Source organism: Pan paniscus, chromosome 8 (genome assembly GCF_029289425.2).
Source record: "Pan paniscus chromosome 8, NHGRI_mPanPan1-v2.0_pri, whole genome shotgun sequence".
NCBI classification, from domain to species: domain Eukaryota; kingdom Metazoa; phylum Chordata; class Mammalia; order Primates; family Hominidae; genus Pan; species Pan paniscus.
The window spans coordinates 55,959,572-55,982,706 of NC_073257.2; the positions used below are offsets into that span (position 1 = coordinate 55,959,572).

Sequence of the window (23,135 nt, forward strand, 5' to 3'; positions counted from 1 at the left end):
GAAACTTAGGTCAGAATAAACCTATAAGAAGATATTGAATTAGTAATCAAAAAACTTCTCGCCCACAAAGAAAAGCCCAGGGCCAAAGTCACTGGTGAATTCTGCCAAACACTTAAAGAATTAACACCAATCCCTTACAATGTCCTTCAAAAAATAGAATACAAAGCACTAACCAATTCATTCCATGAGGTCACTATTGCCTTAATACTCAAACTAGGAAACAAAATCACAAGGAAAAAAACTATAAACCAATATAAACCATCCATAAATGTAGATGCAAAACTCCTCAACAAAATATTAGCAAATCAGATCCAGCAGCATATTTTGTAAGTATTCATCATGACTAAGCTGTACGTATTCAAGGAATGTAAGGTTAGATCAACATACAAAGATCAATGTAATATACCATATCCATAGACCACATAATCATCACAATAGATGCAGAAAAATCATTTAATAAAATCCAACATCCTTTGAAGATTTAAAAAAATGCTCAACAAACAAGCAACTGAAGGGAACTTCATCAATCCAATAAAGGATATCTGTGAAAAATCCAGAACATCACAGTTAATTGTAGAAGACCAAAAGCTTTCCTCCTAAGATCAAAAACAAAACAAATATGTCTGCTCTTGCCTCTTCTATTTAACATTGCTCTGGAGGTTCTGGCCTGGGCAATTGGATAAGAAAAAGATATAAAAGACACCCATATTGAAAAGAAGAAGTAAAACTATCTCTATTTGCAGATGATCTCGTATATAGGAAGTCCTAAGAAATACACATACACACACAGACACACACACTATTAGAACTAATAAATAAATTCAGCAAGGCTACAGGATACAAGATCAATATATGAAAATCAATTGTAATTCTATATGGTAGTAATGAACAATCTGAAAATAAAATTAAGAAAACAATTCAATTCGTAATAGCATCAAAGAGAATAAAATAATTATAAATTTAACAAAAGTATAAGACTTGTACACTAAAAACTACAAAACATAGTTGGGAGAAATTAATGTAGACTTAAATAAGTGGAAGGACATCCCATGTTCATGGATTGTAAGACAATATTCTTCAGATGGCAATACTCCCCAAACTGACCTACAGATTCAATGCAATCCCTATCAAAATTCTAGCTGGCTTTTGTTGTTGTTGTTGCACAAATTGACAAGCTGTTCCTAAAATTCGTGTGAAAATGAAAGGGACCTGGAACAACCAAAACAGTCTTGAAAAAGAAGTACAAAGTTGGAGGAGGACTCACATTTCCTGACTTCAAAACTTACTACAAAGCTACAGTAACTAAGACTGTGTGGTAATGGCATAAAAATAGACCTATAAATCAACAGAATAAAGGTGAGAGTCCAGAAATAAACCCACACCTCCATGGTCACTCAATTTTTGTCCAGAGTGTCATAATAATCTAATGGGGAAAGAATACTCTCTTCAACAAATAGTGCTAGGACAAGCAGATAGCCTCAAACAAAGGAACACATTTGGATTTGTACCTCGTACCACATATAAAAATGAATTCCAATGGATCAAAGACATAAATGCAAGACCTAAAACTATAAAACTCTTAGAAGAAAACAAGTGTAAATCTTTGTGACCTTGCATTAGGCAATAGTTTCTTAAATATGACACCAAAAGCATGTGCAGTCAAATTTTAAAAGAGATAAATTGGACTTGATCCAATTTGAAAAACTTGTGCTTCAAAGGACACTATCAAGAAGAAATGGAAAACACTACCCTCAGAATGGGAGAAAATATTTGCATGCCATATATGTTATAGGGTCTAGTATCCAGAATATATGAAGAACTCTTACAATTCAATGATAAAAAGATAGCCCAATTAAAAATGGGCAAAGGCCCTCATGGACATTTCTCTAAAGAAGATGTACAAATGGCCAATAGGCACATTAAAATTTCTCAAAATTATTAGTTATTAGGATTTCAAATGCAAATCAAAACCACAAGGAGACACTATCTACTGGGGTGGATATAATAGAAAAGACAGTAATAACAAGTGTTACTGAGGATGCTGAGAAACTGAAACTCTCATACTTTGCTGGTAAGGATGTAAAATTGTGCAATCTATTCAGAAAATGATCTGGTATAGTTCCTTAAATTGTTAAACAGAGTTATCATAGGACCCAACAATTCCACTCCTTGTATTCCACAAAATATTTAAAAACCTCTGTCCACACAAAAACTTGTGCACAAATGTTCACAGCAGCATTCTTCATATTAGCCACAAAGTGGAAACAACCCAAATATCCATTAACTAATGAGTGTGGTTTATCCATACGATGGAATATTACACAGCAATAAGAAGGAATGAAATACCAACATGCTACAACACTGAAGAACTTGAGAACAGTATGCTAAGAGAAGGAAATCTGACAAAAAAGGCCATGTTGCATGATTCCACTTATTCAAATATCCAGAATAGGCAAATTCATAGAGTCATAAAATAGATTAGTGGTTACCAGAGGCTGGTGGGTTGGGGAAGGGGCAGTTTGAGGGATAATTAAGAAGTTCTGGGCTGGGCGTGGTGGCTCACACCTATAATCCCAGCACTTTGGGAGGCCTAGGCAGACAGATCACCTGAGGTCAGGAGTTCAAGACCAGTCTGGCCAACATGGTGAAACTCCGTCTCTACTAAAACTACAAAAAAATTAGCCAGCCATGGTGGCACACACCTGTAATCCCAGCACTTTGGGAGGCTGAGGTGGGAGGATCACTTGAGCTCAGGAGTTTGAGACCAGCCTGAGCAATATAGTAAGACCCCCATTTCTATTTATAAAAAATAAGATTAAAAAAAAAAAAAACGTGGCCGAGTGTGGTAGCTCATGCCTATAATCCCAGCACTTTGGGAGGCTGAGGTGGGTGGATCACTTGAGGTGAGGAGTTCGAGACCAGCCTGACCAACATGGTGAAACCCCGTCTCTACTAAAAATACAAAAATTAGCTGGGCATGGTGGCACATGCCTGTAATCCCAGCTCCTCGGGAGGCTGAGCCCAGAGACTCGCTTGAACCTGGGTGACAGAGGTTGCAGTGAGCCGAGATGGCACTACTGCGCTCCAGCCTGGGCAACAGAATGAGACTATGAGACTCGGTCTTTAAAAAAAAAAAAAAGAGGTTCTGGAATTAGAGATGATGGTTCCATTTGTGAATACACTAAAACCCACTAAATCGTGCACTTTAAAAGGGTAAAATTTAAGTTATGTGAATTATATATTCCAATTTCTTAGAAGAAAAGATGACGATGACCAACATCCCACTACCAGGACAGCACTCGATGACCCTCACAGGCACCACAATCTAACAGGTGAGAATGGTCTCACTGCAGGCTTAATTTGTATTTTGTTCATTATGAATGACAGTGAGCTAATAAGGCATTTTTTTTTCTTGAATGGTGTGTTTGGGGTTTCCCCTTTATTCAACTAGTCTGTAGATTTTTTTTCTTATTCATTTTTCTTTGGCCTGAGTTTAAGGCTAGGTAATGGTATTCATTCATCCAATAACTGTATCTTGAGGGCTTAGGGTTGCCTCGCCCTGTTCTAGGCAGTGGAATATGGTCATAAACATGACCCACAGAGTCCTGGGCCTCATGAAGCATAAATGGTCAAGGGGAGACACAAATACTAAACAGGGAAACACACACCAGCCGGCAACAAGTGCTGTGGAAAAAACTAGAGCAGGTGGGGAGAGCCAGGAGTGGATGGGGGCAGGGCTCCGTTGGTGATAATATGGGCCAGCTGGAGAAGGCTCCTCAGATGAGGTGACTTCTCACCCACATGAAGCCATCCACGTAGGGAAGAACTGACCCCAGAGGAAACAGACACTCCAGGCAACAGAGGAAAGCATAAAAAGCAATTGTAAGGGAGAGAGACCTGGGCACCTGTGTCCATCTGAGGAGCAGGACGCCATGGCTGAGAATCAACCAGACTCTAAGAACAGTAGCCAAGACCTGTAGCCATCTCCTCACTGCCCCACACCCACACCACTGCCAGCTCCCACCTGCTGCTGTGCTACCCACTTCCCACGTCTGACCATCTGTATGTCCATCCTCCCTGGTAAGCCCTCATCCAAGTGGCCATCCACTCTCCAATGCAGGGTTGCAGGGCCCCCACTCCACCCCAGCTAACCATGCTCTTCTGAGTCAAGGTCCTGGGGGAAGGGGGTTCTGTTGTCCTCAGCTTCTGAAAGCACTTCCGTGGCTCCAAGAAGGAAGACAGTGCTGGTGATTTGGCCAGCAAGGCCCAGCCTCACCCTCTCTCCCCATTGCTGTCGGCTGGCTCTGCTCCCCCAGGCACACATCGGTGCAGGGTCCTGCCCAGGTCAGCTGACATCACTGCCAAGATGGGACTGAAATGTCAGTGTCTGCACACAGCTCGGGCCAGCAAGGCATCCTGGACCCTGGCTGGCCCTGGGGCTTCCTGTTCCCCTTGCCTGCCAAGCAGGGCCAACTCTGTGTCCCTCAGAAGGAGCCAGCTGGGAAGGCCTGTGGTCAGGAGGAGGTGGGCCCCAGAGTGTCCCCCGATCCTCAGAGTCCAAAACAGAGGATGTTCCTGCCCCCACCACTGGCCCCCACGCCAGGAAGCTGCTGCAGCCACCAGGGTCTGATGCTGCCTAATCAGGGAAGGTGCTCCTGCAGGGACTTTCACGTGTGTTTAAAAGCAAGATTTAAAAGCAAGATTATTCAGTGCTCTCCCTGGGGAAAGTCCCCTGGGGAGAGGGCACAGTGCTCACAGCAGGGTCCAGCGGCCAGGGCAAGCACACCACCTCTGTGTCTCCCACCGAGGGAGCTGGCAAAAGCCCTTCACCTTTCTGAACTTCAGTTTCCACTTCTAGAAAATGTGGTGAATGCCATGCGCCTGAAGGACCGGTGCAGCTCCCTGCGAGGCACCTTCTCTGGCACTGTGTACCCTTGGCCAATGCGCAGTCTCGGAGCTATGGAGGAGCGCTGCCTGGGAGCCAGCTGCCCGGACACTGGTTTCACTACAGCTGGGGAGAGGAGGGCCACCTGGAATGGGGGAATGGGGAGAGCACCTGTCATGGACACACCTGAGCAGCTATGATGGTTTCCCTGTCGGGGGACGCAGAGACCACCTCCCAGGTCCATATGCCATCACCAGCCATAGGACACAGTCGTCCCAGCTGACCCAGGACAGTGCCAATTCCGCCTGTTGCTTGATATAAGTCACTCTCAGAAAGTGCCCCACCCCACCCCACCCAAGACGACTGCTAGAAACAGATTCCCGGGCTCCGCCCCCAGGCCGAATGAATCAGAGTCTGGGGGTGTGGCTCTGAGGTTGGAATCTTCTGCCAGCTCAGTGGGAGACCCCAGCACACAGCCAGACTTGAGAAGCCCCAAGTGTGGGGTGTGCCGAAGGGGAAGGGGGGGTCGCACCCTAGAGGGTTCCTTCCATGCTCCATTCCACAGAGGCTCCTTGCTTACATCTGCCCCTCACCTAGCCCCAAGGTCAGGTCAAATGTCAAAAGCACATGAGGGGCATTGTGGCTCCGCTGTTTTCCCACCTGTCACCTGGTCAATGGCAGCTTCCCAGCTGGAAGGGGCAGAGAGGGCTGGAGGCTTGGGAGTGGTGGTCCTGGGGAACAAGGCTCAATGGACCCAGGCACTGACCCGCAACCCTGCTGAAGCCAGAGACACCTGGGTGGAGGTGGAGACGTGCAGGCAGGAGCTGCCCAGGGCCAGGCAGAGGCTCCAGCAGCGAGCCTCACAGCTGAAGGGAATGTGTGAGGAGGGGCCTGGGCCTTGCTCTAGGGAGCACCTCTGAGGCTGCAGGGCGTGGAAGGAAGTGCCTATTCCCTGATGGAGGCCGGGAAGGTGCCAGAAACCCAGAAATCCAACAGGAAGGGCTGCAGGAAGAGGCCCGCTCTGCTGGCTGGGCCCTGATGGCACTCTTCTGCAACCCAACCTCTGAGACTCAGTTTTCCTTCCTGCCGCAGTCCCAGCATGCAGCACTGATCAGCCAGCGGCAGCCGCCTGGGGCCCTCATGAAAAGCACCCTGTGGGTTCGGCACCAGGTCCCTAATATCCCCCCAATATGAGGACTGTGTGCTTCCCATCTGCACCCCGCTGCTGCCTGAAGCGTCTTGTGGGGCCCCTCACCGTCCTAGGATTTGCACCTCAGCTGGAGTCCCCTAGGAGGCACAAAGGCTGGAGCAGGAACAGTGTGGCTTCCAGAACACACTCACGCATGCCCAGGAAAGAAAAAGCCACACAGATTGATTTACTGCTTCTGCTTTGCCACTGAGCACAAGGTGTCAGTGTGCGTGATGGATGCCGGCCGCTGAGAAAATTGAGACGTCAGCCCAGAGCCCACAGCCCACACCACCTCACCTCCAGACGCAGTCAGCGGCGGCACAGTCCTGTTAATTGCGAGCCCTGAGCAGACTGCGAAACGTGCTTGTTGAGCGCTACCTGGGGAGCTCACCCTGTCCAGACGGTTGGGAATCCACACTCTCTGGCTCACGGGACACCTCTGCTTCTGCCTCCCTGTGCACAGCCACCCGTCCAGGACTGTGAGGGGGACCAGGCCTTCGTCTGGCCCAGCACTGGTGTGGACCAGACCCCTGACCCTCACAAGTACCAGTTCTCTCCTTGCTGTTGTCAGGTTCGGAGGGGACAGGTGAAGGTGCTGTGCCACAGGGAGTCTCCCCAACAAGACGGACCCCTGGTGATGCAGGAGCAGGCAGACAGGGAGGCCCTGCTGGATGGTAGCGGCACCCTGAGGACACACAGGGTGGTGTCGAGCTCCCACCTGGCCCTGGCCATGAGGAGTGTTGTCAGAGGGTGAGGACGCAGAGGGCACCTGTCGCCATTGATGCTGGGATGACCAAGGACAGTGCCTGGGGCAGGCCCCCAGAAGCAGAGGGGGCTTGGGGGAATAGAGGGCTGACCCAGGCACTCCTGTGTGCGCACGGTACTGCCACCCACCCACACGGGTGTGCATACACAGGCACACTCCACATTGTGGACACATCTTTAGTTTCAAGGGTGTCAGCAGGTGGGACACAGAGCAGTGCACCCCAGAAGGAGCAGACAGACCAGCAGACCCACCTCTCCACAGCCAGGACTAGGTGGGCAGGGGAACCAGGCCAGGAGTCAAGGGCCTGGCCAGGCACTTGGAGTTGGAAGGCAGGGAGGAAGGGGTGGGCTACGGGGCTGGGGGACAGGCCGGGGCTCGGCATCCAGCAGCTCTTTCTAGTAGGCAGGCCTGCCTGGGAAGGAAGGGCAGGGCATTAATGGGTAGTCAGTGACTCTGTCTTCCAAACCCAACTGCCTGGCCAGGCCCTTGACTTCTGCTTAGCCATGGACTCCCAGGAAGGGAGGGGACCTGACTGTGAGGCAGACGCAGTGCACTTTCTTTTCTGAAGGTCTGATTTCCCCTCACATGTCCTAAGCTCAGGGGCTTTTTAGCACAGACAGAGGACCCGGTTTCAGGGCTCGGCTGCCAAACTCACCTGACTCCCACTGGCAACAGAGCCCCTCCACAGAGGCTTGCAGGCTCCCTCTGCTGCACACCCAGTGATTGGCTCGCGGCGGGAGGCAGCACCCGAGAGAGGCCCCTGTGCCTCCTGCTCACCCTCGACACAGACCCACTGGGACTAACCGCTCCCCTGCACCCTGGCACTCATCGTCAGCACCCCACTGGAACCCACAATCTGCTGCCAACAACCCCAGCTCTCCTCACAGAGCACCGCACCCCACGCCTTCAGGACCAGCGAGTTCAAAGGAGCCCATCGTGGGCAAACCCCCATGGTCTCCTCTGTCCATGCCCCAGACAAAGGGGCTGTGCACACCCAGCCCAGGGAGGGCCCACAGGCGGGGGTGCCCCCACACACTTCCACGCCCACCGTAGCAAGGCCACCTGCAGGAGGGGCCTGGCCAGGTCCAGCCTTCCTGACACCCACCCCACACCCCCCACCACCTCATCCTGATGTGTTCAGCGGGTGCCACAACCTCCAAACTACCCTGTGTGTGGATTTGGGGTCCTTGTAGCTCTCCAGACTGTAAACTCCCAAATCCCCGGGGAGGGCTGCCTTGCTCACCTCATGTGAGGGATTAGGCTCTCAAGAGTGGGTATGGCCCCCAAATATGCCCACAGCCTGATCTCCAGAACCTGGGAATGTTCCCGCAAAAGGGACTCTGTAGGTGTAATTAGGCAGAGGCTCTTGAGGCTGCTGGGAGATTCTCCTGGGTGGGCCCATTGTATTCACAAGTCCTTAAAGTTGAAGAATCTTTCCCCGCTGCAGTCAGAGAAAGTGTGAGGACAAGGCAGGGTCAGGGAGATGGTGGCGTCAGGGGACCCAACACCTGTGGCTGGCTCGGAGATGTAGCGAGCCTCACACAAGGCCCAGAGGGAGGCTCTAGGGGCCCTCAGGGGCCAACATCCCACAGGGGACGGGGACCTCACGGAATGAGATTCTACCAACAGACACCTGTGTGACCACGATTCTGCCTGGAGCCTCCGAAGAGGCAGGCTGGCCAGCGCCTTGACCTCAGCCCCTAAGACCCGACCCAGCCTCTGATCTACTGGCCGAGATAAGCAGCATGTGGTGCTGAAGCAGCTCCATCTGTGGGACTTTTTTGCAGCAGTAATAAGAGGCAGGGGCAGCCCACCCTGCTCTGAGCACCAGCCGGCTGGCCACAGGCACAGACCACAGGGGCAGGACCCCTCTAGGGCTCACCCAGCAGTGCCCCTAAGCTGGGCCTGGGGCAGGCCTGCCTCCCCATGGGGTCTGGCACCATCCTCCCCACCCTCAGGCCCACAGAGGGCAGACGGAGACTCACATGCCAGGCCCAGTGCTCGGTGGATGGCCTCCCACCAGGGCTGTGCTCTGTGACCCCAGCTGTGCAAGGAAGTGGGCTGCAGGAAAATATCCCCTGCAGGAAACCCTGGAGCCAGGACACTTCAGGGAGGGTGGGAGACAAACAGAGGGGGCCTTCAGCGTCCTCTTGGGAACTGCAATGTGCCAGTGGCACCAGGACAGCTGTGGGGCCATGGAGGGCTGCAAGGGGCCATGTAGGTAGACCCCCCAGTGCTGGCGGCCTCCACTTGTTGCCCCCTTAGATCTGTGTGGTGGGGCACTGGCCCTCCTGCTGAGGGCACGGGTTTCCTAACAGGCACCTATCCTTCAAGTTCCTTGGGCCTGGCCCAGACCTTCCCGCCCTGTGGGCTGTGCTCTTCCTGCTGGTCCTGCCTGCCCTCTCCACCTCGGGCCTCACTGCTGCACCGCTAACCCCCGCCCCCGGACCTGGTCTACTGTTGCAGGGCCCGGAACTGACACCTTCACACCCAGGTCACAGCGCAGTGACACCCGGCCTCTGGGCCTCAGCTGCTGGCAGAAGGCTGGGTGGGGGCTAGGTGGGGGCTGGGAGTCCATAAGGCTGTGCTCCCTGAGCAAGTGTCTGTGCTCACAGGCAAGGATGGAAACCGCTGCTGTAGCTCAGAGGTAAAACGGGTCTCTGTGGGATGAGCTCCAAGCAGGGGTCCAAGCAGGGGCTCCTCCTAGGGTCCCCAGAATAATCCCTGACTAAAGGGAGGGAACAAAGGAGACAGTCCCTTTATGGCACACAAGCAATGACACCAGTGACTCCATTGGGTCTGACATTGGGACCTCCTTGTGTAGCTGGTGGCCCCAGGGCCCACTGGAGGCTCCTCTATCCCCGCACTCCTGACACACTCGGCTGGGAACACTGGGGACTTTCCTCCCGGGCAGAGGCTTCCCATTCCCAGGCATCTGGAGAGGAAACCGGGAAGTGTGGGGTTTCCAGCACCTCCGGGAAGCCCCAGCCACCACCTGGTCACTGCCTGGCAGAGTCCAGCCCCACCAGCCCAGCCCCTCCGGCCGGTGTCGGGCTTGGCTGCAGTGGGAATGCCCAGCAGGAAGGACAGCAGGATCCAGGAAATCTCCCAAAGTCACTATGCTGCACGGCCCCACCCAGGCCCCAGCGCCCTCCAGGCCCCTCACACCACCTAGGCCAAGCCGCCCAGCCCTGCCCGCCTAGGCTGCCCACTCAGCATCGCTCCTTCCTGCCCCACCCACTGCCATCTGGGCCTGGACGGCTCCAGGATATCCTGGACAGTGGGGCAGGCTGAGGTGAGAGAGCTGACCACTGTCCTGACCCAGCCCCAGGGCTACACCCTCATCCAAAGGCTGGGGACAGCTGCCCCCACCTCCTCTTAGGCTGCAAGCTCTGGGGGCAGGCACACTCCTCACTCCTTGTCTCACAGCCCTGCCCAGAGCCTGCACCTGGAGCAGGACAGGAACATCACAGCTCTGCCATGTACCCTCTGCAGCCACCGCTCTGAGGAGGTGAGGAGTGTCACTGGCATTTCATAGCAGCACAGACTGAGGCCAGAAACCAGAAGTGTCTGTCCAAGGACACAGGACACTGGTCAGGGCCAGAGTTAAAACCAAAACCCAGACTCCCATGTCAGGGGAACCCTGGAGCCAGGGCTGGGGGTGCTGGGGTGGGAGTAGGCACGAGTGTTGGCTCAGGACCACCAGGTGGTGGGTGTGTGGCCATTCCTGGGCACCTGTCACCCTTGGCTTCTCTGGGCTGGCTCCTGGCGCTGTCTGCCCACTGGCACCCCACTCCCCCAGAGGAGCACCAGTCTAGAGTGGGGGTGCAGTGTGGTCTGGGCTTCTCCAATGCCCTCCTTCCTCCCCTGGTTGCCAACAATGCTAAAGCTGCACGCCTGTGATCAGGGAGGCCCTCTCAGCTTGACTGCTCTCTCCTGCCCCCTAGAGCTACCATAGTGTTTAGACAGAGGCCATCCCCAGCCTAGGGGGAGCACTGTGCAGCAGGAGGCCCCCAGGGGACCCAGAGTGAACTGACTTCAGGGAGCCCATGCTAATGACTGTCCTTGCCACACTGTGCCCCACAAGCCACAGGTGGAGTGAGGATGCTGAGGGGGCCTGGAGCCAGGACAAGGCAAGTCAGGCGGGGGCAGGTGCGGCAGGTGCTGCTGGAGTCCCTCAACCCCTACCCAGAACACACAGCAGCCTGCATCCAGGCAGCCAGTGCGGAGCTTGGTTCTTGATCCGGCTGTGACTGGCTGTATCCTCCCTGGACCATGTGCTCAGAGATGGGACAAGGGCTGAGCGGCTTGTCACAGGCAGAAAGAAGAACAGGAACAGGAACCTCAGCGAAAGAAAGGGCTGGTTGGGGGTGGAGGGGGTGGTGAATCAATAGCCAAGGGAGGTGGGTGAAGAAAGTGAGGTGCAGCAGGTCAAATACGCAGACCAGAGTGGCCTCTCCAGGATCCCTGCCCACATTGTAATGCATGGGCTACCTCTCTCGGCTTCCAGGGCACTGCACACTCAGTGCGACTCTGGACCTCAGCCGCTTCCCCCACACAGTCTCCCGTCCCTGGTTCTCTCCACGTTGGGGCTGAGGATGTGTCTGGTGTGGACCAGCGCACACCACAGCCACAGAGCAGTGCCCCCACTTGCGCCATCTGCACACAGACACAGATGAGCCGTGAAGGTGGCATGAAACCCCAGGCCTCTGTCCCCCGACTTTCTTGCCATTCCCTGGTTGCCGGCATGAGTCCATCTTGGGGCCCAGCTGTTTCCTCTACAACCGGAAACCCCCTTCCTCCCTTCATGGTTTTGCCCAAACCTGGCCTTCCCAGGGTGACTGCCTTCATCGCTCCCTCCTGGCACCTCTCCCTCCTTCCAGAATCATTAGGCTCATTTCTGTCTATTTTTAGGTTGTGTCTGCACTCCCAGAGTCTGGGCCATGCCTGGCGTGCATGGCCTGCAGTGGGTGAGATTGTGATCCGACATCTCTCCCCAGGTCAACTTTCCACTCTCCAGTGGTTCTGCCTGAGTCCATCTCTCAGGTGGGGGTGAGGGTGAGCAGCACCTTGCAGAGTCCCTCACATGGCTCCAGAGGTCACAGCAAGGGGGAGGAGCCATGAGGCCTGGGTTCACACCCTGGACTGGCCACTTCTCGTTATCAGCACCAGCAGGACTCTTGACCCCTCCAAGCCTCGCTGACACACTGGTGATGATTTGCATGCCCACCCTGGGCCCACTTGTGTCTAGACACCCCTCACCAGGTGGGCAGCTCATCAGCCACATGGGGCCTTGCCCAGCGAGTCCCACCCATGCAGTGTTTGGTGGGGAAGGAGGAGCACAGGTCCCGCCCAGGAGGCAGGATTCTGGGACTGGTTCTGCCTCTGCCGCCCGGGGGCCTCTCCTCCACACCTCAGTCCCATCTGGCCTGCAGGCAGGTTCCACCAAGCTACATTCTCCTTCCTAGGAGGGTGGGGATGTTCTCAGACCCTGTAGTGCCCTGCGCTTCCCCCGGGCCTCCCCAGGGGGTAGTGACTGCACACAGCGATGGGCAACAACAGGGTCCAGGGTCCCGTCAGCAGTGCCCTCCCCATTCGAAAGCAGGCCTGGGACTCACATTCTCCAGAGCCAGCCCTGGCCCTGCATTACGCTGCACTGACCATTTTCACATGTGCTGTATAATGTCTGGTTGAGGCCAGGGGTTCTCCCCTGGGCTCCCACAGGGGTGCATGGCTGTCCCCACTAGCCGGGGAAAGGTGTGTCCCCTAGGACTGACAGACACTCCTCCCACCATCCAGGCAGCCAGTGCTCTGGCCGAGGCAGACAGCTGCAGCCTGGAGAGGACAGACAGGGCGAGGCAGGGGAAGGCAGCTGCCTGGGCCAGGACATGAGGGCCTCCAGTGTTACATTTACAGGAAGCTCAGAAAACAACTAGGCCGGGCAGGTTTCCAGTGGGCATCTGGGGTGAACTCCTTCCCCATTCAGGATCTCAGGCGAAAGCTGCCTCTATACTAGGTGGCTCACAGCTTCGGGGAGGGGTACCCTCATGGAGGTCTGCCTGCTGGAGCCCCCAGAACCCTGCGCCAGTCAACTCTTCATTGAAAGATAGGGAGGCGCAGTTTCGTTTAAGTCAATTTTGCAGCCTGCATCATCTGAGTGGGTGGGTATGGAGTGTCTCATCTTGAGGTGACGGATTCTGTGAGCGGGAGGACCCCATGGCTGGCCTGGCCTCTCAGGAGGCTGAGGTGAGGGGGCTGTGGAAGGTGAAGTCGCCCCTCCTAATATGGCAGCAGGAGGGTGAAGTCCAGCCTCGGTCACCACTTCCCCTGCCCCATGCCACCTGCCCTCCTCTTTCATGGCCAACCCAGTGCCCCACCTACCTCAGGGCCATCTGCCACTCTGCGCTTGACACCAGAGGACAAGTGCATTTCCTTGGGGCAAAGCTGCAGGCCACAGCAGGCGGCTGGCCCCTTGGGACGAGGAGAGCAGCTCAGTTTTGGTGGGCCGAGGGGCACCACCAGCAGGGAGCCTCAGAGAGCCTAGCAGGCTTGGGTGAGCTGCTGAGCTGCAGGCTTGCTGGATGGATGCCCCACAGGCCAGCCCCTAGGAGCAGGACTGCCTCTGTCTCCTCTTTGTGCCACCCACACCCACCATCCACCCACTCAGCACAGCCTCTTCATGCCTGGTGGGCTCTCAGGGCAGCTCATGTGCTGCCACCTGGGCTGGCCCTCCTGGCAAGCTGGAAGAGCTCACTGGGCACATGGGCCTCCTGACCACCAGGCCCGGGAAGGACAGCTGGGGGCCAGAGTGGAGAGAAGGCTGCAGCAGGGGCTGATGTGCAGGCCCCAGACTCCCCGGCCAGTGCTCCCCACCCTGCACTGCCTTCACTGGCCTGGGGCTGGCCCTGGTCTCTGGTTCCCCCATCTCTGGCCAATGCAGCCTGAGCCCAGGGTTGACAACATGACCATCAGTCAGTCCTTCCCTGGACAAACAGACAAAGCTCCTCATGCCAGCACAACACTTGGTCCCAGGGCTGGCAGCCAGGAGCACAGAGAAGAACCCACAGACACTCACAGTGACCCCAGGAAGACAGATATCCATGCAGTGTGGCAGTGCTGTGGGATGCAGGAGCAGGCTGGACCTGAGGTTGCATTCTGAGCGCCCCAGGGACCAGCTGAGGGCCTGCAAGCACAGCGGGTAGCCTCTTGTCTGGGGGTAGTAGCAGCGCCCCCTGGGACTTGCAGCTGGGCCCTACCCAGACTCCCCCAGGGCTGTGCAGCAGCCATCCACACTTGCAGCCTTCTGCAGAAGACTGGAGTGCCAGCATCCAAGGGCTGAGCAGTGCAGGGGCCTGACTCCAACTCCCCTGCCTCAGAGGGAGGCTAGCTGTGGGGTCAGTTGACACTCTGGAGTCCCCATGGAATCAGGCTAGACTTCCGCTGCAACTGCACTTCTGTCCAGCCTCCTCCCCTCCCTGCATGGTGCTTGTCCTTCCCACACAGATGTCTCCTGAGAGCATACCCTCTCTAAACCCCTTCTATCAGAATCCCCAGCCCAAGCACTAAGTCATAGCCCTCACAGGCAGGAACGAGATGAGAGGACACAGAACAAGCACTCAGAAGCCAGGTGCCACCGCTGCACGTTCAGGGGCTCAATAGGCCAGAGGAGGGGGGCGTCCTCACCTCCAGGAGGTGGAGGTGCTCCCCACTGGGGCCATCCAGCCGAGCCCCAAGGTGGGAGTGTGCATTCAGGAGGCACACAGGCAGGGGAAACCACTCACAAAGGCAGGAAGGGGGATGGCCAGCTCAGGAGCTGGACGGAGGGGCAGGGCGGGGACGGCAGGAAGGCTCGGAGAGATGAAGGGAGGCACCAGAGAACCACACTACCTGCTAACATGCTCCCTAGAGCATGGGAGCGACCTGGCCTCAACCTCTGCCTCCGCCCCTCTCTGCAGACCCCAGAGGCTCATTGGCAAAATCAGTGTAATGATGCTGGCATCAAAAAGAGGCACATTAAGTCACATGTCAGTGAAACGCCCAGCAGAGCCCTTGGACAGTAGGCTGGTCAGGGGCCCTCCCAGCACCTGGGTATAAATGCACACATCCAGAATGAATGTGTACACCCAGAGCCCCCAGGCACATGACTGTACACCACACCCAGGCCTGGGCACCGGCAGGGTGGACCGAGGGCACCAGCCTCCCCACACCTGCTGCTCCTTCCTCTCCACTCTGCAACCTGGGCCCTGCCTGGCACTGGTGCTGTCCTGGAGATCCCCTCCTGTGTCTTCCCCTGACAGCGTCCCCAGTCGCCTCACATAAGACAGCTCTGCACTCGGTGCACCACCGGATGCATCTGGCGTCCTGCCCAGGGCTGAGAACACTGTGCTGCCCTGGAGTCCAACCCTGGGTGCTATGGCAGGCCAGAGAGCCACTGTGGAACCCTGGTCCCCACGGGCAGGGCCAAGTGGCTCCCCAGACCCAGAGCCCACGGAGAAGCTAGGGTCCGCCCCCCTCTCAGGACCCCAGCAGGCAGACTCCCGTGCCCATAGGAGGCCTGGCCACTGTCCCGCCCCCTCCCACCTTTCCCACTGCGGGAGCCAAGGAAGGCACCTGGGCGTGGACTTCTCCTGTACAACTGGGCTCCCCAGACGTCAGCAGGCAGCAGGGCATGTAGCCCTCGACGGCCATGATCCACAGCGCACAGCATTCTATTTTTATCATTTAACCCCAAACTTTCTATTCCATTGTTTCTTTGACCCATCATTCAAACATGCGTTTCAAATTTTCTAAATATACGACTCTTTTAGAGTTATCTATTTTGTTATCACTTTCTCTCTTAATTGCACTGTAGTCGGAACACTTGGCCCGAATAGCAGCTTCTTTGACATTTGTGCGGGCATCTCCGAGCCAGCACTGACTGCTCAGCCTGTGCCTGGTGACCGCAGCTGTGGGTCTCCCCTCCAGGCCCCACCCATGTGGGAGCGCCCTCCCCCTCGGCCCCGCCCCCTCTGGGAAGTGGTTCTGGCTGCCATGGCCTTTCCATGAAGAACAGCTGGGACCCCTGGCCATACTTGCCAGCACAGTTTACTATCAGCCCTCTCCACCACCACAACTCCCCGCAGGGCAGTTGATCTGGCCCAGGTACCTGCAGGTCACCTCACAGCAGGTCTAACTCACTCCAGCTTGGTCAAGGTAAGCCCAGCTCCCAGAGACACCCAGGCCAGAGGAGGGAGGGGCACGGGGCATAGAAGGCCCTGTCCCCGTAGCGGGGCTGAGCAGGAAGGGCCCTGCCTGCAATGGACAGTGTGGGCAGGACTTGGGCTCTCCCAGGTGCCACCAATGCTCACCTGGCCTGGCCTGGCCAGTGGGGGACTCCACTTCTCATCCAGCCACCCACTGCCAACAGCAATAATAAAATGAATAATTGATGCAGCCCCCTGCCTGCTCTGAGTAATTAACTCATGAAAGCATCAGGGCACCCCCAGAACTCCCAACCTCATCCAAGCCCCATCCTCCCAGCTGGTCCACTCACCCTGCCTCCAGCCCACCCTTCCTCCCCCAGCTCTGAGGGCAGAGGCTTGGGTCCTAGCAACTGGGGCCAACCCTCCTCTCCTTAGCCAGCAAAGCCGGGGCTGCCCAGCTCTCACCCAGAGCCTGGCTTGGGGCTGCACATTACCTTCATCCAGACCACAGCCCTGGGAGAAGCAGGGCTCACAGGGCATGCTCAGAGCACCGGCCAGAAAAAGCTGGGCACAGAACTAGCCTACAGAGAAGTCCAGGCAGGAGAAATCTGGACCTTGGAGTCTGCGTCTGTACAGGGACAAAATGCAGATCCTCATCCTGGGAAGTACCTGGTGCTGTGGCTGGGCATGTCTCCCCAGGCCCCAAGGAGGAGGCCTGCCCCAGTGCCCCAGCTGTGGCTGGGGTCCAGGACACACCCGGACGCACTCAAGGCTGCCTGACATTCACATTTGGCAGGTCTGGGTACCAGAGACCTGGAGAGCCCCATGGGCAGAGAGAGTGGGGGAGGGTCCACCAGATTTGGGCAGCCTTGGTGGGGGTGGGGAAACAAGCCTTGCTGATAAACCATCAGAACGCGCCCCCTCTCCTCTCCCAGCTCCCGCCAGCCTCCTCCACGGAAGCTACTCTTTGTTAACAGCGTTGCCATGGCAACCAGATCCAGGGAGAACTCTCTCTTCAAGGTAGAGTCTGAGGGTGACACTTGGAGAAACAGAAGTGGTGGTGACAACAAACAGGGTGCTGGCCTCCCAGCCCCACCCCCCAGGATTCCTTCCTGGTCCAGGACCCCAGACACCAGCCCCCCAGACTGTCCCAGAGCTCTCAGGTCTGCTTCCCTCTCCTCTCCTCTCCCTGGCGTGGGTGCAGCAACGTGGCCCAGGCCAGGCACCTCTGCCCCACCATGCACGGTGGCTCAGGCACTTCCATGCACCTCCCACGGATGTTCGCTGAATCTGCCAGCATAGCCACTGTCTCGTGGCTGGGCTCCAACAGACCTGGTGCAGACTAGACCCCAGGGGATCATAGACAAGTACACCCAAGGCGGCTGCTGCAGAGCAGCCCCGGGCCCCCTGCACAGCAGGAAAGTTCAGGAAGGCACCCAAGGAAGGCTGGGAGCCTCCTGGCAGGAGGGAGACCCAGCAGAGGCCATGCCCTGAGTAGGGGAACAGACTGCTGGGTAAGGAGGCCACTGCAAATGTCCTGGCCAGGGGATGGTGGCCCGGCCCACAGAGGTGGCAGTGAGCAGGGAGAGGCAGAAGGGGCAGAAGAGAGGTCTAGAGTGGGGTGTGCCAGACTGGCTGACAACTCCAGGCAAAGGGAAGCTGGCAGAGGGGGTGAGGGAGAGCCAGCTGCCTACCTGCTCAGATGGGGAACCTGGGGCAGGCAAGGTTCAGGGGCATGATGATGTGCATCGTCACCAGGGAGGCGTCCAGCAGGCTCACACACTGACAGAACCCAGAGGACAGGTGGGGGCTGATGAGAGCTGGAACCGGATCAGCACGGAGGAGGGAACAGATGCTGTGGCTGGGTAGAGGGTTTGAGCCCAGGTCTTGAGGAACAGGGACTTTGAGTGTCCCAGGATGGGAGGAGGAGAACCAGGGGCCGGCCAAGCCCAGGAAATGGGTGTCTGGGAACAAGGCAGTGGACATCCACGGCCTCTCAAGAAGACATCCCTGGACTGAAGGAGGTGTGTGCAGATTGGCGTGGGTGGGAGTGAGTGGGAAGTGAGGATTCAGAGTGAGCAGAGAACATGTCTTCAAAGTCAGCCCGCACAGGCGACCAGGGTGGGGACGGCTGAGCAAGTTTCGTTGTTTTTAAAAAAGGAAAAGCACCTGTCAACCGGACAGCCACATCTTTGCAACCCACGTATGAAGTGCCCACCCTGGGCTGTTCTGTCTAGAGTCCCAGCCCAGGCCTCTCTTCTTCAAGCTGGTGCTGGCCTCTGCTCCCTGAATTCACAAAGAACCCCACAGCCAGCTCACAAGAGACAAGCAGGTCTCGGAGCCCCTGCTGGCTGCCCTGGGCAGCACAGGCCGGCAGCTCAGCCCCTACCCCAGCCCGGGCAGTGCCCAGGGCAGGGCGGGCAACCACAGGTGGGGAGAAGCTTCCCAGAACAGGATCACTGGGTGTCGTCCTGAGTTGTGCCCAAAGGCACCCATGTGCTTCCTGGGAGGCGCTGCAGCAGAGCCGGGACAACCTGACTACTCTCCCTGCCTGGCTTCCCTCTCCATGGTCCACCAGGCAGGGGTGGCCACAGCAGCAGTCACACCCCCACCCCGTCCATCACAGTACAGGCCCCGCTTGAGTCCTCACACCTGTCCACTCCTGGCCGGTCACCCCTCATAGCCCTCTGTCATGGTGCCTGGAGCAGCCTCTACCAGCCTGTCCCAGGTGGTGAGCCCTGAGGCCAGAGCCCCTCTCCCACTCTGAGCAGGCCAGGACCCCGAGGGGCTTTCGGGCTTCCCTTCACACAGTGCCCGCCAAGCCACTGCTGGCCATACCAGCTGACCTTCCCAAACCCTGCTCCCGGGCTGCTAGCTGGGGAATTCCTGGTGTCCCAGCGCGCAGGGACATTCTGCATGGGTTCCTGGCAGCTCGCCACTCTGGGCCGGCCCAGAGCCCACTCTCACATACCCACAGCCCCAGGCTCTGTGCCCAAAAAGTGGCGACAGGGATACACCAAAAAAGTGGGCAGTGAGCCCTCTCTGGACCCCCGCAGGTCAGGCTGACAGCCATAGGGGAGGGCCTCTGACACCCCCAGCAGTCCACCAGTGGGTATCAGAGGCCCTCCTATATGGCTGTCAGCCCACCAGTGCCACTTCAGTCCCCTCCCTCCGCACATCACACCCTTGCTAGGTAAACACTCATCCTCCCCAGCAGGGAGTGGGCAGGGGAGGGCAGAGGAGCCGGGAGGCAGGCTGGAGTGGGTGGGAGTTACAGGAGGCAGATTGGAAGCTCCAAGAGAAAAGCAGCCAGAGTGCCGGACCCAAGCAGATGGCCTCAGGAGAAAAAGGGGGAAGGGGAGGGAGGGTCCGTCAAGGGGCAGCAGGGAGGGGTGGGGGAGAATGCCTTGAGTCTCCTCCCCATCTGCTATCTGCTATGTCCCTGGCACCTACCCCCAGCAGCCCAGCGCCCCTCCCCTGGGGTGGGCCATGCAGAGAAGAGCATCCCTCCACCAGCCCCTCTCCTGAGGACAGTGGGGGGGCCAAACCCCCTGCCCCCATCCCTGCCTTGGCACAGCACCTTCACTTGACCTATTTGACAAATAGGGCTTCTGTGAAACCCACGGTTCTATTGCCAAAAACCAAAGGCCAACCAAAGCTGTCCCATCCTGCCCCTGGCATCATTCTACAGGTGGGGACCAGCGTGCTCAGGGGCTCCTGGCCACACTGTGTCCCAGTGCCCACTCGCTCTCCTCCCTGGCCAGCCCCTCCCACCGCTGGGGGCCACTGTGTGCGTGGCTCTCCCCACCGCAGCCACTGTCCAGCACAAATGCCATTTCTCCCTCCTCCTCCTCCTCCCCTGCCTGCAGTTGCTAAGTTACACCAAAAAACCCCTCTGCTCTGTGTGAACTGTTCCATTTCCACGATTTGCCAGGTGGAAGGGAGCCATCCGGCTGGCAGCTCGAAGATGCCTCCCAGAGAAAAACAAACTCACTGGCTGGCCTTCAGGCCAAGGCACACCTGGGATACCTGCTTGGTTCGCAAACCCAGGGGCATGTGCAGGAGGACACAGCTTCTCTACTTCACCAGAGAGCCTGGGGGATCCACACAGCTCATGCCCTTCTCAGGAGCAGGGCGTGTGGGCCTGCTGCACCCGCCTCGCTGGGTCACTACCACCCACAGCCCTAAGGACTCACACTGGCTGGAGGGGCAGAGAACCCACCCACGTGTCCCTGGCCATCCAGCCAAGGTCCTCCATGTCCCCCTGCTCCGGATCTCCCCTTCCTGGGCTGGGGTCCTGAGGTTCCAAAGCAAAGTGTCACTGGACATCAGGGTGGAAATGTCCTCAGAGGTCATCAAAACCGTGTCAGTCTACAGATGGGGAAACTGAGTCTCAGAAGCCTGCAGCCTGCCCGTAGTCCACGAATCAAGACCTGTAGCCTTTCGGCTGGAGGCCCCCTAGAGCCGCTTAGAGTCCAGGGCACCGAGGCGGACAGGCTGGGCTGGCAAGACTGCATCCGGAGGGGGCGGGAGAACCCTGGGGGGACAGAGGGAACCAAGGCCTCTGGGAGGCTCCCCTGCACCCAGCCTGACTCCTGTGTTTCGGGATCCTGCGGCCGACGGCCATCGGGGCCCTTCCTGCGCAGGACAGTGGGAGAAGAGTAGCAGTGGTGGGGAGGGTGAACCAGGGAGAAGCTCACTGCTCTGAGCAGGGAGGGAGGGAGCCCCGGCCACCACCAGGTCTCTGCCCCCAGGTGGCTCCCAAGAGGCAGGCAGCGGCCTCTCTGTAAATATCCACCAGGTCCAGCACCCAGAGGCAGCCAGAAATGCAGGGCACAGGAACCTGCCAGCGCGTCCCTCCACACACAGCAGGAGACTCCGGCCCGCACCTCTCACTCACCGACCCTCGGACCAGAACCAGCTGCACCTGCCCCGTCCCTGGGGCCGGCAAGGCCTGGGGCAAAGAGAGCGTGGTCCTTCAAATGACCCTTGCCCAGCAGGGAGAGGGAGACACCTGGCATGGCCCTGGCCCTCTCCCCTAAATGCAGAGCTCAAGCCCCAATTCCTCGCCAAACAGCAAGGGCGTGAGATACCACGGCGGGGCCCAGAATGCAGAAGAGCAAATGGAAACTTCCAACTGCGCAGCCCTGAGCTCCTCCGATTCCCCAGCCCCCACCCCCACGCCAGGCCCCGGGCAGCGAACCTGCCCGCAGTGCCCACGCCCGCCCGCCGCGTGCGCTCCTGCCACGCCCGGCCCGGCCCGGCCCGGCCCGCCAGGTGCCCTGAAGGGGCGGAGGGTGCAGGGGGTCCTGGCGCCGTCCAGCCCTGGGCGGAGTTCTCAGCAACTCCGCGCGCCGAGATCCCGGCCGCCCTCCCCGCGCGCGTACCCCGCCCCGCGCCCGGAGCCCGCGCCCCGGCCCCACGACGGCCGCGCCGGGAGGGACCCCGGGCCCGCGCACGCCGCGCCCTGCCCGCGCCGGCGACCGGAGGGCACGGCCCCAGGCGCGGGCGGGGGTCCCGAGGCACTGAGAGTCCGCGGCCGCTGCCTACCTCGGTCCGGGCCAGCGTCGCTCCCGCGCCGCCCTCGCGCCGCAGTCGGGCCCCGAGCAGCGCGCGGCCGGCGCCGGCGGCGGCTCATGCTCGGCGCCCGGGCCCGCGGCACCCGCCCACCCGCGGCCGCCCCCGCGCTGCGCCAGCTGCGGGCAGAGCAGCTCCCTCCGCAGCCGGCGCCGGGGAGCGCGAGCGAGCGAGCGAGCGAGCGCGGAGCGAGCGCCGAGCGGGCACGGAGCGGGCGCGAGAGCGCGGGGAGCGGGGGAGCGGGCGGGCGCGGGACGCGGAGGGAGGAGGGTGCGGGGCAAAGGTGCAGGGGGAGGTAGGGCGCGGGACGGGGCTCGAGCAGAGGGCACTGGGACAGGGCGGGCTCCGGGAGAGGGCGGCCAGGCTTTCATTTAAAAAGGATAAGGCATCACGCCTGTAATCCCAGCACTTTGGGAGGCCGAGACGGGCGGATCACGAGGTCAGGAGATCGAGACCATCCCGGCTAACACGGTGAAACCCCATCTCTACTAAAAATACAAAAAAAAAAAAAAAATTCGCCGGGCGTGGTGGCGGGCGCCTGTAGTCCCAGCTACTCGGGAGGCTGAGGGAGGAGAATGGCGTAAACTCGGGAGGTGGAGCTTGCAGTGAGCCGAGATCTCCAGCCTGGGTAACAGAGTGAGACTCCGTCTCAAAAAAAAAAAAAAAAAAAAAAGGATCAGGCAGCAGACAAGCTAGGAGGCGATGCGGCCACCGCATTTAAAAGGCCCTCTGGGGACTCCCGCAGAGCTGGCAAAATTTTTGTCAGTGGAATCAGATGGTGAAAGCCCTTCTGTGGGCAAGTCCTGGCCCCTTGGGTCACTCCCCTTAACCATCTTAATCGCCCTGTAAGGTCGGTGGTGGATTTGTTCACATTGGACAGGTTAGTAAACTGATGCACAGGGAGTGCGGTTACCCTGCAGGGTCTCAGAGCCGGTAAGTGGCAGAGCAAGGCTCCAAAGCCACCTTGAAAGATTTCAGAACCACTAAAGCAGGACACAGGTCTTCTGGCGTCCACTGGAACTTCCTGTCGCTCTGAAGGGTCACCTTCTCTTGAACGGACACCCTGTGGCCTGACCCCAGGGTGGCCCGGAGTGACTCTTGCAGGCAGTCAGACGAGGGCCAGTGAGAAACATGTCTGGGGCGACGAAGTCCCCAGGTGGAGGGGTCTGTGTGAAAAAATGGGGAGGAGTCCCACAGCACCCCTTGAAGAGGCTGAGGACCTTGCTTACTCACTTAGTCCTTGTGTCTTGAACACCTGTATGCCAGGTGTAAGATGGGGCACTGGGATTCGGCTGTGAATGTCTCTGTCTGGTTGGAGTTTGCATTCTTGTGGGAAGTAGGCAGTGAATAAAAATACACATAAATAGTTCATGTGTCAGATGCTGCAGATCCCAGAGAGAGGCCCAGCAGGGAGAGGGAGCCAGCGAAGAGAGGGGGAGGGGAGCTTGTAGGGTGGGGGATTCTTTTTTATTTTTTAAGGGGAGGTGTCACTGTGTGGCCCAGGCTGGAGTGCAGTGGCTATTCACAGGTGCAATC

The 23,135-nt window shown here is 57.7% G+C and overlaps 1 protein-coding gene across 1 annotated transcript in view; it reads right to left on the reverse strand.

Annotated features, from left to right (window-relative positions):
* Positions 1 to 21,701, reverse strand: part of RASGEF1A (RasGEF domain family member 1A) — a 72,543-nt gene extending 50,842 nt beyond the window's left edge. The window contains exon 1 of the mRNA XM_034930371.3: positions 21,573 to 21,701. The gene's annotated coding sequence lies outside the window, so the exon portion shown is untranslated. The remainder of the gene's footprint in view (positions 1 to 21,572) is intronic.
* Between the last annotated feature and the right edge of the window lie 1,434 nt (positions 21,702 to 23,135).